The sequence below is a fragment of the Semicossyphus pulcher genome, unplaced genomic scaffold, assembly GCF_022749685.1.
Source record: "Semicossyphus pulcher isolate SPU_LCO1_2020_fin unplaced genomic scaffold, fSemPul1.0.p SCAF_17, whole genome shotgun sequence".
NCBI classification, from domain to species: Eukaryota; Metazoa; Chordata; class Actinopteri; order Labriformes; family Labridae; genus Semicossyphus; species Semicossyphus pulcher.
In genome coordinates, this window is record NW_027211681.1 from 25,612,062 (window position 1) to 25,627,015 (window position 14,954).

Below are 14,954 nucleotides of genomic sequence, written 5' to 3' on the forward strand. Positions count from 1 at the left end.
CCCCTAACAATTGTCAATCAGGATTTTTACGGATATGCATCACCCTATCTCATTAAAAAGGAATTCATTCAGAACCTTAGTGTCCCTGTGAACTTAGCTTCCTTTTACAGTACAGCAACGTTAAGTAGCTGTGAGGGCTTTAACATATCTCTGTGGCATGTGAAGATGATTGCAAATGTAATGGTCATTAACCAACACTCAAGATAAACCTTTGAAAAAGATAAATACCCTCCATTTGTCACACCGCGGTGAGGGGTGTCTCGTCTTGGGATTTTTTGTCTTGTGAATTTCATGTTTTATTTTGAAAAGTAACTCTCCTCTCATTTCAGGTCACTTGCCCTTCCTCTTGTGTCACCGGTCTGACGTCTCCCCTGATCCCTGATTGTTTCCACCTGTTTCCCATTACCCTCATGTGCCTTATAGTCCGCGTCTCCCTTTGTCCTGTGCCAGAGTATCTCGTTTGTTCGTGTGCCTCCAGCCCCATGGTCACAGTACTTGTCTCGTTCTTGTCCTCAGCGTCTAAGTTGGTATTATATTTCCCTTGTCTCCTCTTAAATGGAGTGATTTTGTGTTGTAACTTTTTCAGAGCAGTGTTTAAGCTAGCCTTGTTTTGTAACCTTTTTTTTCCCTCTGTAGGAGTGGTTTTGTTTTCATAGTTTTTTCAGAAAGAGAGTAGCCTAATTTTATAGCCTTTATACCCTCCCTCCGTTTGGAGTGCTTTTTGTTATTAAATTTTCATAGTTAATATTCCTCGTCAGAGTAGATCAGTTTTCAGCCTTTTTGTTTCCTCCCTTGGAGTGATTTTCTGTTGCGTTTTGAATTTTACTTTTTCCTGTTCCTTATTTTTCAGATAGTCTAGAGTTGATAGCCTTTTTTCTTGTCACTCTGGTTTAAGAGCTGAACAGTGAAATTTCAGAATAAAAGCCTGCTTGATCTGCGCAAACCTCTGCATCTGAGTCCTCTTTTTAGTCCAGGCCTGTCAGTATACTCTGGCCAGTATGGACTCAGCGGAGGCAGAGCAGCTGTCGGGGATTTTGCAAGCTCAGGAAGCCCGCATCTCACGACAGGAGGAGTTCCAGACGGCGATGGCTGCGCATATGGGTCAGCTCACTTCCCAACTACAGGAGTTGATTGCGCAGCTCCCTCGACCCACCGCCCCGGCTCCCGTAGTCACTCCGCCCACGCCCTATGCCGGAGCAGGAAGTAAGTTGGCTCCACCAGCACAGTATTCAGAGAAACCAGGACTATGTAGGACATTTCTCATAGACTGCTCAATTCATTTCGAATTAACCCCCCATGCTTTCCCTAATGATCGGTCAATGATCGCATTCATGATCTCGCACCTGACTGGGCGAGCCAAAGCCTGGGCGTCGGCAGAATGGGGCCGACGTTCACCGATCTGCAGCTCTCTCACAGAGTTTCAGGCGGCGTTAAAACGGACCTTTGATCCCGTGACAGACGACCGGGAGAAAGCACAGGAGCTGAGTGGGCTAAGACAAGGCAGAGACTCTGTGTGTGACTACGCCATCCGTTTCCGCACCCTATCGGCGGAGAGCGGGTGGAACTCCACGGCTCTATATGATGTGTTTTTAAAGGGACTGGCAGCCCCGATTCAAGATCTTCTCGTCCCTCTAGACTTACCCGCAGACTTGGACGATCTCATCGCTCTCGCCATCCGGACGGACAACCGACTCGGACAGCTCAGACGACACCGGGGCGACAGGACTGTGATGACCGAGGGAGCTCCGCACTCGCAAACACAGAGCTGGCCAGCTCTCCACCGCTCCCCGCCGGAGCTGCGTAATCATTCCCCTGCGGAGGGAGCGGGGGACCCCATGCAGCTGGGCAGAGCACGGCTGACACAGGAGGAACGACGGAGACGACAGCTGGAAGGAAGGTGCTTCTACTGCGGAGAGGCTGGTCACCTCGTCATAACCTGTCCAGCCAAGCGTTCTAAGGCGGTGAGTCAAATCATGGCTTCAGGCCCTGTCACACGCATTCTCACAAAAGTCAAGCTATTGCACCACACTGTCACCAATCTTGGGGCGCTCATAGACTCAGGAGCCGATGAGAGTTTGATGGACTGTGGTTTAGCAGAAGAATTGGGCATAAAGTCTGAACTTTTAGCTAAACCCATCAGGGCCCGAGCTCTAGATGGGAAAGAACTGTTTTTCATCACCCATATCACTGAACCACTCCACATGCACATTAAGGACCACAAGGAGCGCATTCGCTTCTATTTATTCAAAGCATCCACTCACACTCTGATATTGGGACAACCATGGCTCTTTCGTCACAACCCCCAGGTAGACTGGAGATCTGGAGAAATCCAAGAGTGGGGGGAAGAATGTATCAAAGACTGTTTTTTCAATCCAGCCCAGAGCAGTGATGTAGCAGAAGTTAACCTGTTTTCTATCAACCCTGCCACAGAATCTGAGTATCCAGACCTGAACTCGGTGCCCTCCTGCTACCACCAGCTCCGTGAGGTTTTTAATAAAACCAAAGCCATGTCTCTTCCCCCACACCGCCCATACGACTGCGCCATTGACCTCCTTCCAGGTTCCACCATACCTAAGGGTCGCCTGTACTCTGTCTCCGGACCGGAGAGAGAGGCCATGAGAGATTATCTCACAGCATCTTTAAAAACGGGTCTAATCCGTCCCTCGTCGTCACCAGCAGGCGCAGGGTTCTTCTTCGTGGACAAGAAGGATGGGTCCCTAAGACCATGCATAGACTATAGCCCTCTAAATGACATCACAGTAAAGAACCGTTACCCTCTCCCTCTCATGTCCTCTGTTTTAGACCAACTCAAGCAGGCCAAGGTGTTCACCAAGTTAGATCTTCGCAACGCCTATCACCTGATTCGCATAAGAGAGGGAGACGAGTGGAAGACTGGATTTAACACCCCTAGTGGTCACTATGAGTACCTGGTCATGCCATTTGGACTCACCAACGCCCCCGCCGTTTTCCAAGCCATGATTAACGATGTATTGAGAGACTTCCTTGACCTTTTTGTCTATGTGTATTTAGATGACATTTTAATTTACTCCCCAGACATTGACACACACCAAGACCACGTGACCAGGGTTCTGAAAAGACTGTTAGAAAACCATCTGTATGTCAAAGCAGAAAAGAGTGTGTTTCATGCCGACACCGTCTCCTTCCTGGGCTTCATTGTAGCCCCTGGAAGAGTACAGATGGACCCGGCTAAAATTAGCGCTGTAGCTGAGTGGCCTACACCAGATAGCCGCAAGAAGGTTCAGCAATTCTTGGGATTTGCTAACTTTTACAGGCGGTTTATCAGAGGCTTTAGCACAATAGCTGCTCCCCTCCATGCTCTTACCTCCACTCAGGTGCAGTTCCGCTGGTCTCCAGAGGCGGAGAGGGCATTCCAGGATCTCAAAAAGCGTTTCACTTCTGCTCCCATCCTCACCATGCCAGATCCACAACGCCAGTTCGTGGTAGAAGTGGATGCCTCCAATGAAGGGGTCGGGGCCATCCTCTCTCAACGCTTGGAACAGGATGGTAAAATGCACCCCTGCGCCTTCCTGTCACGACGACTGTCCAAGGCTGAAAGAAACTATGATGTCGGTAACCGGGAGCTGTTGGCGGTTAAACTCGCCTTAGAGGAGTGGAGGCACTGGCTGGAGGGGGCCAACCACCCATTCATAGTCTGGACTGACCATAAAAATCTTGAGTATATCAGAAAAGCTAAGAGGCTCAACTCTCGCCAGGCCAGGTGGGCGCTATTCTTTAACCGCTTTTCCTTTTCTCTCTCTTACAGGCCGGGGTCCCGGAACGTCAAGCCAGACGTCCTCTCTCGACTATTCGACCCCGAGCCTGTTGCCAAGGAACCTGAGACCATCCTCCCACTTACCCGTGTGGTTGGAGCGGTAACTTGGCAGATAGAAGATGAGGTGAAGCAGGCTAATGGTGGAGACCCGTCACCTAGTGGGTGCCCAGATAATCGCTTGTTTGTCCCCATTGAGTTACGCCCACAGGTGATCCACTGGGCTCACACCTCGCTGCTTTCATGCCATCCGGGAGTTCGGAGGACGATGTTCGCCATCTCTCGGCGGTTCTGGTGGCCATCCATGGAGCCGGAGGTTCGGGAGTACGTGGAGGCATGTTCGGTCTGTGCTCGTAACAAGACATCCTCCGGGTCGCGCATGGGCCTACTGCAGCCGCTCCCTATCCCCTCCAGACCGTGGTCCGACATATCCATGGACTTTGTCACGGGGCTCCCGGTATCCCAAGGTAATACCACTGTCCTCACAGTGGTGGACAGATTTTCCAAGATGGTTAGATTCATTGCTCTGCCTAAGCTGCCCTCCGCCAAGGAGATGGCGGAGATCATGATGACCAGTGTTTTCAGGGTTCACGGCTTCCCTAAGGACATCGTCTCTGACCGGGGGCCCCAGTTCGTGTCCCGGTTCTGGAGGGAGTTTTGCGGGCTCATCGGAGCTAAGGCCAGCCTGACCTCGGGGTATCACCTGGAGGCCAACGGCCAGACCGAACGCCTCAACCAACAACTGGAAACAGGCCTCCGGTGCCAGGTCTCCCAGAACCCCTCGACATGGAGCAAACACCTGGTCTGGGTTGAGTATGCGCATAATTCTTTGCCAACATCTGCCACAGGCTTCTCTCCCTTTAAGTGTGCTTATGGCTTTCAACCCCCAGTCTTTCCAGACAATGAGCCGGAGGTGTCGGTCCCCTCTGCCCATGCCATGGTCCGACGTTGCCGCCGCATCTGGGCAGCGGCCCGCCAGGTGCTGATCCGACAGGGAGACCGGGTCAAGAAGGCAGCAGACCGAAAGAGACGGCCGGCCCCCGCATATAGCCAGGACAGAGAGTGTGGCACCACTGCACCTCAAAGTTCCCTCCAAGAAGCTGGCGCCACGGTTCGTGGGTCCGTTTCCTGTCACCAGAGTCATCGGCCCCACAGCAGTACGGCTTCGTCTGCCTCGGTCCCTCCGCGTACACCCGACTTTCCACGTCAGCCAGGTGAAACCGTTCAAGGAGAGTCCTATGGTTCCAGCCGCCACACCCCCCCCGCCACCCGAGGTGGTTGATGGCGGCCCTGTGTACAAGGTTAAGCAGTTGTTGGCGGTACGCAACCGGGGCCGGGGCAGACAGTACCTTGTGGACTGGGAGGGTTACGGACCAGAGGAGAGACAGTGGGTCCCTTCTCGACACATCGTGGACTCCACCCTCATTGCTGACTTTCATAGAGACCATCCTGAACAGTCTGGGCCGTCAGGAGTCGGCCCTAGAGGGAGGGGTACTGTCACACCGCGGTGAGGGGTGTCTCGTCTTGGGATTTTTTGTCTTGTGAATTTCATGTTTTATTTTGAAAAGTAACTCTCCTCTCGTTTCAGGTCACTTGCCCTTCCTCTTGTGTCACCGGTCTGACGTCTCCCCTGATCCCTGATTGTTTCCACCTGTTTCCCATTACCCTCATGTGCCTTATAGTCCGCGTCTCCCTTTGTCCTGTGCCAGGGTATCTCGTTTGTTCGTGTGCCTCCAGCCCCATGGTCACAGTACTTGTCTCGTTCTTGTCCTCAGCGTCTAAGTTGGTATTCGATTTCCCTTGTCTCCTCTTAAATAGAGTGATTTTGTGTTGTAACTTTTTCAGAGCAGTGTTTAAGCTAGCCTTGTTTTGTAACCTTTTTTTTCCCTCTGTAGGAGTGGTTTTGTTTTCATAGTTTTTTCAGAAAGAGAGTAGCCTAATTTTATAGCCTTTATACCCTCCCTCCGTTTGGAGTGCTTTTTGTTATTGAATTTTCATAGTTAATATTCCTCGTCAGTGTAGATCAGTTTTCAGCCTTTTTGTTTCCTCCCTTGGAGTGATTTTCTGTTGCGTTTTGAATTTTACTTTTTCCTGTTCCTTATTTTTCAGATAGTCTAGAGTTGATAGCCTTTTTTCTTGTCACTCTGGCTGAACAGTGAAATTTCAGAATAAGCCTGCTTGATCTGCGCAAACCTCTGCATCTGAGTCCTCTTTTTAGTCCAGGCCTGTCACCATTAGCTCAAACTGAGATCAGGATATATTGCAAACGAGAAAAAAAGAAAAAATAATCTGTCCGATAGATTGATGGTGCAGAACAGAGCAAGTGCCCCTTCATTGTAACAAGTAAAAATTCACATCTTAAGTTTTTATACACTGCAGCACAGTGAAAACAAGATAATACATCTCAAGGGGTTTATCCTGACATGAATACATTTCTGACCAATAAACTAGGCTCATTGTAAAGCTAACTCTTGAGAATTTGGACTAAGTATTAAGTGTTCTTTTATGCCAGAAATGAATGCCCATGTCTCTTGCTGTCTGGGGAGAAAGGACATTTAATGCAGTTATTCAAAGGCACGTAGATGAGGTCAGCTGATCAATTGTGATTAGTTATGTGAGTAAAATATACGCTTCACAAGAACCAATTTGGCAAAGGCGCTTCCCTATCCTGTCTGGCACATGAACTCCTTTGGAAACATTAATAGTCAGTGAGGGAGCAGTATGAATGAACAGGAACCAGAAGGGGATTTCTTTTGGATTAGAATAAAATACATAATTATTCTCACCTGCTCCCTGATGCCTGGTCTCTCTTCAGCCTCAGACAATTCATAGGAAGCCCTCCTCTTTCTGGTTAGGAGAATGTATTAAAAATGATATTATACAGTGTTTAAGATCTGAAAACTTTACTTTTGATGATTGAGTTAAACAGAGCTGCTCACCTGATCCACAGGAAGACAGAGAATGACACAATAACCACGAAGACAACAGTGATTGTTCCAGCAACAACAGGTAATTTCCCTCCTCCTGAGAAAAGGTGATCAGAGCGTTGTATGATAAAACATGAAAAAAATGTTACAGTCCACATTACATGATGCCTACAATGGAGTGCTACGTAGTCCTGCCCTGCTGTGCTGTGATTGGCTGGTATTGCTGTTTTGTCTAGGAAAGCCAGTCGTAAAAACACAGGACTGAATACATTTTTCAACCCGAATCATAATTGTCTCCTAAATCTGACCAAGCAGTTAGGCTGTCTTGACCAAACAGACAACATCATTAAGAGTTTGAAACTGTCAAGTTCTGTTTGGTAGCAACACTAGTGGTTATGTTTGGGAAAAGAGCAAGGTTTAAGTCAGAGCAATTGGTCAACTTGGACCATCCTCATGAAACATAAGCTCAATCTCCTGCAGAAAGCTCTAAAGCATGGTTTACGGAAATTGTACCTTAAAGCCCAATTGTACTTGCCAACTACAGCCCAGTAGTGCAGAGAATAGGGGCTAGCAATTTAAGAACAAAGAATTACTTTGTCACAAATACATAACCTCCATTCACAGCTAAGATAAAATCTGGACTGTGTTCCTTGATCTGAGGTCCAGATCAGTCAGATAACATGAGGACACACCCCTTGTTTCTGTTCCCAATCTGGAGTATGTTACTGTTGCAACAAGAAGACTCCATAAACTATATACCATGCTGAGGTTTTCTGTCATACTGAAAACATAAAAGCTGATACAAATGTTTCTTTGTTTTTGACTTCAAGAAAAACCTTTTGAAGATGTTTTTATCTGACTTTAAGAAGTCAAACAGGAAGGGTTTTAATCAGATGGATGAAGCATAAGATCACATGATGCTTTTGTATTTTGGTGCAGGATGTGTGTAGCTGAATTCAAAATTTTACCTGCCGCCACAATCAGGTGTAAGGTGGAGTTATGATGTCCTTTTGTGTTCCTGGCTTCACAGTAATAATTCCCACCGTGTTCAGCTGTGAACTCAGTGATGGTGAAGATCTGTCCTGAAGCTGTTGGTGAGTCATCATGCTCCTTGTACCAGGTGTATCGAGCTGCTGGGTTAGCATCACTGCTACAAGTCAGATTCACTGAACTGCCCTCCACTATCTCAGCAGAGGGACTCACTGACACAGAGGGAAGCTTTGGTGAGTCTGGAGGAGATTCAGAGAGACAAATGTCATTCATATCAGATAACGTTGTATCAAATGTTAGCATAGCTTTGTCATGTTACATTTTGGCGTAAGGTCATCTATGTAACACTGTGACCCCATGATGTATATTATAAAGCTGTGCATCATATTTGCTCTTGTTCTGTACTTACACTGGACATCTATTAAGAGAGACAAAGACCTTTTCCACCCGTGTACATTCTCTGACTTGCAGTAGTAGGTCCCTCTGTACTCAGAGCTCGTGCAGGTGAAATGGTAAGTTTGGCCTCGTTCTTTAGGCAGTGTTTGGTTCTCCTTGTACCAGGTGTATTTAGCAGCTGGGTTAGCGTCACTGCTACAGGTCAGATTCACTGAGCTGTTCTCTCTGATTTCACCAGTGGGACTCACAGACACAGTTGGAACCTTCGGAGGATCTGGAACCAATTAAACAAAATGTGTTACATTTTTTTAAGTGCTAGAAGTTGTTGTGTGTGTGGAAGCATCTGAATCTTGATAGGTGGTTGACCCTGAACATCTGTGCAGATGTGGACGCAAAGCTGTGAAAAAGTGCTGCTCTAAAACAGTGCAAGATGAGCAAATGATCAATACATCTTAAAGAGACAGACAGGCAGACAGACAGACAGACAGACAGAGCTGTGGTTTACTTACATTCAACATTAACAGAGAACTTTGTAGATGTCTTCCTCCCCAGCTCGTTCTCAGCTTTACAGTAATACTCTCCAGAGTCAGAGGCCTGGATGGACCTGAAGACAAGCTCTGGTCCTGAACTGACAAGATGACTGTTTCGAGGTCCATAACTTTTGTACCAGTTATATCGAGCTGCTGGGTTAGCTTCACTGCTACAGGTCAGAGTCACTGATGTGCCCTCCACTATCTTAGCAGAGGGACTCACTGACACAGAGGGAAGCTTTGGAGCATCTGGAGGAGAAAACACAATATGTAATGACACATTTAATTTTAGATGAGTTTCACATCTGACAATATTTTAATTGGACAAAAGGTCAGACACGGGTAGAAATCAAACCTAAAGCTCATCAACATCACAGATATAAAGAACTGTTCGGCAGTGCTGAAGGCCTGAGAACAAGGAAGTGATCCTGGTTTAGTGTTTGTGGAGACTGTTAACTGATAAATCAATTTTAAAGACATAATGATGCTGACTTGTGTCGCTAAATTTCAAGTGTAAGCTTCTGATATGTCTTAATTTTGTAGTGCAGACAGAGGAGAAGAGATTATTATACAATATCTCTACAATCTCACGGGGCAAAGACTTTTTTCACTCAATTCTGCCCATTAAATCAGCAAATATCACTGAGGTTCATGCAGTTAAAGCAACTGGGAGCAACTTTAATTGTGTGTCGATCTTGGCGACCCCTGTGGACACACCGGTACATCTCATCTCTCTGCTGATCTTGTCCTGTACATGTGTTTGTAGTGTGTTCTGATGGAAAATCTCCTCCTGCTGTCTTTTAACAGTCAATCATATCACTCACTATAAAACTTTGCTGTACAAAATGTAAACAAAGGCTGTAAATCACCTCGTCTGAGACCGACCTGGTGGCAGCCGTGACAGGACTTAAAATAACTATATATAAAAAGTCAACTGCTTTTGTAGGTAGGTCATAACCAGCTAAAAACTCCTCACAGCAGCTTTAACGTACAGGAGTTTAATGTCAGTGGAAGACTGTGAATGTACTCACACACTGAAGGAGAGGGGAACTTCTCATATCCTCGTACAGCACAGGAAAATCTGTCTGTATCACCAACCCGGCCTGGATAATAATACCATGAATATTCACGTTTAATTTTCTGTCTGTTCTTGATCCAGACGTAGGAAGAAGCACCAGGACAACTGTTGAGACACTTAAAGAGCAAATGCCCACCTGGTCTGCTCACCTGCAGCTGGGGAGCTGAACCTGTGTAGAATTGACAGTTTATTAATTTGCACGTGTGCACAATCATTTACAGTATTTTTGAAAAAGGAAATTATAAAATAAATAATTGAATATTTTAGTGAAAACTTTACCTGTGACAGACAGGGTGACTCCATAATAATTAACATATTTGTCTAGGTTTGTTATGATCCTGAACATGTACTCAGCTGAGTCGCTCTCTCTCAGGTCTGTGATTGTCAGAGTGCATCTGTTCCCCTCACAGTGATTCTGCACATGACCTGAATACTTTGATTCTGTTTCAACATCTATATATTCACGACCTTCTATTCTGGTGAACCAGAATTTCTTCTCAACTTTGTTATCCTTCTTATTTACTCTTGATGGGTATGTGTAGGTGCAGCTGATGTCCACTGTTGATCCTTTTGCGGCACAGATCTTAGTAGGAGAGTACGTCACTCTCCAGCCATTCTGACCCTGTACCACTGTAACACAGAGCACATCAGGAAACAATCAACATGTATGACTTGAATTATCACAGAGTCTGTGCTTTTCTTTGGAAAGTTTACTCTGTGGTCAGGTTGCTGCTGAGTTAAGTGTGAAAACTAAAGAGAAATGCAGAACACTGAGGCGTGAGAAACTGTACTGTGTGGTTCAGATGTAAGATGCTAAAAGATGAAGTTCAAACAGTGTCTTGAGACTTCACAGTGAAACAAGTTCACCTTTCAAAAAACTTTACAATGATCAAAGTTTCTATTTATAGAAATAAAAACTGATCGTGCACCACATGAGCTGAAGCCTCTGCAACCAGGGTCGGCTTCAGAAAAGAGATACAAAGGGTTCAGGTTTTTAACGAGTAAGGAGGGAACAGTTATAAATGTGTACAATAATATTTTCAGTTTACAGCATGTGCAAGTTTTTCACACAGAGCTTCTTTATCCAAAAAACAGGAGCAGAAGATGTTGATGTTGGACACATTTCTGTCTACAGAGTTAAACAACACAAAACCAATGTTTGTAGCGTTTCTCGCTTTCCTGTGATCAACATTTTCCACACTTTAACCCACATTTATCAGCCCACATTTTCCCAGAATCCCCTCTTTTAATGCAATGAATTCAACTGTAGATATAAGGTACCTGTCAGAGAGAGAAGGAAGATGACCAATCCACTCGCTGCTGCAGTTAAACTCCTCATTGCTCCTCTCATCTTTCTGTGTGACTTTAGGGACCAAAAAAGCAGATAAAATAATAAGTATACAGAAATTAAACAGAATGACACATATTGTTTACTATTTATTACTTACAAAGATGAAGGACGTCGTCGTCAAAGATGTCTTTCTTCTGCAGTCAGTCAGCAGAAGACAGAATTGTGAGGCTTGTTTCCTTCCTCTTTACACGACTAAAATACATCAGGTGTCAAATGCCAGCTAACACCTACTTCACCAGGAAGTTAGGTTGCTTTAAGCTAAGTTAAGAGAGACTTAAAAAAACTAGTGACACAGCTTGTTGGTTTCAAACCTGTTTGCTGCATAAATCACAAGAAAAGAGCAAAAAGAGAAGAGGAAAACAGACGAGTTTAATTTCTTCTGCACTGCAGCAGTATGTGATAAAAAAAGGTCACATGCTGAGAACAGAGTTTATTTTAACTATTGAGAAATATGTAAAATACACATGACTCACTCACGGTCGCTCTGACGCTGTATCACAAAGCACATATTAAACAACAATCACTTATATTGATGATCAATATTTACACATGGCCTCTACAGTTCATCTCTGTGAGCACTGATGCAGGAGGTCTCACAGTCTGCAGGTGAGGAGAAGGAACAGGACTGATTGGACCTGTGAACCACGAGGCAGTTTGACTGAACAGGATGAAAATCAGACAGATTATTAAATATAAGAGAGGAGGTAACAATGAAGTGTAACTTTTGTCTTGGTCAGTTTCTTCTCTGTTCACTCTGTGGTCAGGTCGCTGCTGTTTGTAGAGAGAAGCTGAACACAGACGTGGAGAGACTCTCATGCCTGTTAGTTTGAACCCAACAGAAAAAAACAACCAAACCTCAGAGTGTGCAACAAAATAAAACAACACCTCAGACGTCTGAAGAGATGGATACCATTGCAGGTAAGAGAGTAAATATGTTATCTTGGTGAACTGCTCCTTTAAAGCAGGACGTAGAGGGAGCAGTCAGGCTGATGAAGCCTGAATGTGCCACTGAAACTTCTCCACTAGAGGACAGTGAAACATCAGATACTGTATCAGGACCCTGACAACATTTTAGAATAGAATAGAATAGAATAGAATATCTTTATTGTCATTGTACAAGTACAACGAAATTGAGTGCAAACCTTATTTGTGCAGACAAGAACACATAAAACAGTAAAAAAAACAGTATATATAAAAATAAAAATATATATATATCACATAAAAAAACACACACACACACACACACAGGGCATGTTCCAGTTCTAATAAAGTGGTAATAAATAAATAATAAAGTGCATTAATGCAGTTAAGTGCCGTTATTGCTTTTGGATAAAAACTGTTTTTTAACCTGTTTGTCCTTGTTTTAATTGTCCTGTATCTTCTGCCCGAAGGCAGCAGTTCAAACAGGTGGTGACCCGGGTGTGAGGGGTCTCTAAGGATATTGTGGGCTTTGTGGAGGTTGCGAGAGCTGTACAGCTCATCCAGGGAGGGAAGAGGGCAGCCGATGATGTTCTGGGACGTGTTGACGACCCTCTGGAGCGCTTTCCTGTCAGCTGCTGTGCAGCTGGAGAACCACACACACATGCAGTATGTCATTACCGTCTCTATGGAGCAGCGGTAGAAGGACACCAGCAGTTTCTGTGTGATGTGGCTCTTCTTGAGGAGTCTCAAGAAGTAGAGTCTCTGCTGGGCCTTCTTTATCATTGCTGCGGTGTTTGTGCTCCAGGTCAGGTCCTCCTCAATCTGGACGCCCAGAAACCTGAAGACTGCGACTCTCTCCACCTCCTCCCCGCTGATGTTCAATGGCTGAATATCTGTTTTATTCCCCCTGTAGTCAATGATCAGCTCCTTTGTCTTGGTGGTGTTCAGGAGCAGGTTATTGTCCCCGCACCACCCAGCCAGCCGCTTCACCTCGTCCCTGTATGCTGCCTCATCCCCCCCGGAGATGAGACCCACCACTGTCGCGTCGTCAGCAAACTTGATGATGGTGTTGCTGGAGTGGGCGGGGGTGCAGTCATGTGTATAGAGGGTTTAGAGTAGTGGGCTCAGCACACAGCCCTGTGGGGAGCCAGTGCTGAGGCTGAGGGCTGAGGAGTAGTGGGGGCCGACTCTCACTCTCTGGGAGCGGCCCGTCAGGAAGTCCAGGATCCAGCAGCAGATGGATGATGAAAGTCCCAGATCTGCCAACTTGGACACCAGTCTGAGGGGGAGTATGGTGTTAAATGCAGAGCTGAAGTCCACAAAGAGCAGCCTTGCATAGCTCCCTCGCTGCTCTAGGTGGGTCAGAGCAGTGTGAAGAGTTGTGGCAACTGCATCCTCTGTGGACCTGTTTTCTCTGTAGGCAAACTGGTGTTTGTCCAAGGTGGGTGGCAGGTTTGACATGATGTGACTCCGCACCAGTTTTTCAAAGCACTTCATGGCTATTGGTGTTACTGCCACTGGACGGTAGTCATTCAAGCCAGTGATGGTGGTCTTCTTTAGCAGTGGGACTATAGTGGAGGATTTCAGGCAGGGAGGGACAGTGGACTGGGATAGGGACTGGTTGAAGATCCTGGTGAAGACCCCCGCCAGCTGGTCCGCACAGTCCTTCAACACTTGTCCAGGAACGCCGTCAGGTCCAGCAGCTTTTCTTGGGTTTACTGCCCTTAGTGTACGCCTCACCTTGTGCTCTTCCACTGTGAGGATGTGGCTGCTGTGGGCTGGTGGATGGGATGCAGCCGCCTCAGGTGACACCTCCTCAAAGCGGGCAAAGAAGAGGTTCAGCTCCTCTGCCAGCAAGGCATCACAGTCAGCAGCTGAGAGGTTGCCAGACCTGTAGCTAGTGATGTGCTGGACCCACTGCCACACCTGCCTTGTGTTGTTGCTGCTGAGCTGGTCCTCTATTTTCCTGCCGTAAACAGCCTTGGCCTCTCTGATGCCTCTCTTTAGGTTGGCTCTGGCAGCACTGTTCTGTGCCCCATCACCAGACCTGAAAGCAGTGTTTCGCTCCGTCAGCAGGATCTTGACCTCTTTTGTCATCCAGGGCTTCTGGTTAGGATAGACCCGGATGCGCTTGTCCACAGTAACAGTGTCCATGCAGAACTTTATGTAGCCCAGGACGGCTGCTGTGTAGTCCTCCAGGTCCTGATGTTGAAAGATATCCCAGTTTGTTGTTTGGAAGCAGTCCTGCAGCTGATGGGAAGCACCCTCAGGCCATGTTTTAACAGTTTTTGTTGTGGTAAGAGCACTTTTCCTGAGGGGGTGTATGCAGGGATTACAAGCAGAGACAAGTGGTCAGACTGGCCCAGGTGTGGTAGTGGTTTAGCCCTGTAGCCCTTCTTGATGTTGGAATAGACTTTGTCCAGTGTGTTTGCTCCCCTGGTTGCACATTTAATGTGCTGATGGAATTTGGGGAGCACTGCCTTTAAATCCGCGTGGTTAAAGTCCCCTGCAATGACGTGAACCGCCTCAGGATACATGGTCTGTTGACTGCTAATAGTGTTGTATAAATGTCCAAGAGCCAAGCTAGCATTAGCATCCGGTGGAATGTACACAGCGGTTACCATGACAACAGTAAACTCCCGGGGGAGATACACAGGCCTGCATTTAACAGTCACATACTCCAGGTCCGGGGAGCAGTGGCTGGCTACAGTCTTTGTGTTTGTGCACCAGCTGTTGTTAACGTAAACACACAGCCCCCCTCCTCTGCTCTTACCGGACTCTGTAGTTCTGTCGTACTGGTTTGCTGTGTGGCCTTCTAGCTCGATAGCCATGTCCGGAATAAGTGGGTGAAGCCAGGTCTCTGTGATTACCGGGATGCAGCTGTCCGCGACGATCTTGTTCGCTGTAATCTGTAGCCTCAACTCATCCAGCTTGTTGGCGAGGGACCTGGCGTTGGTGAGAAAAACGCTGG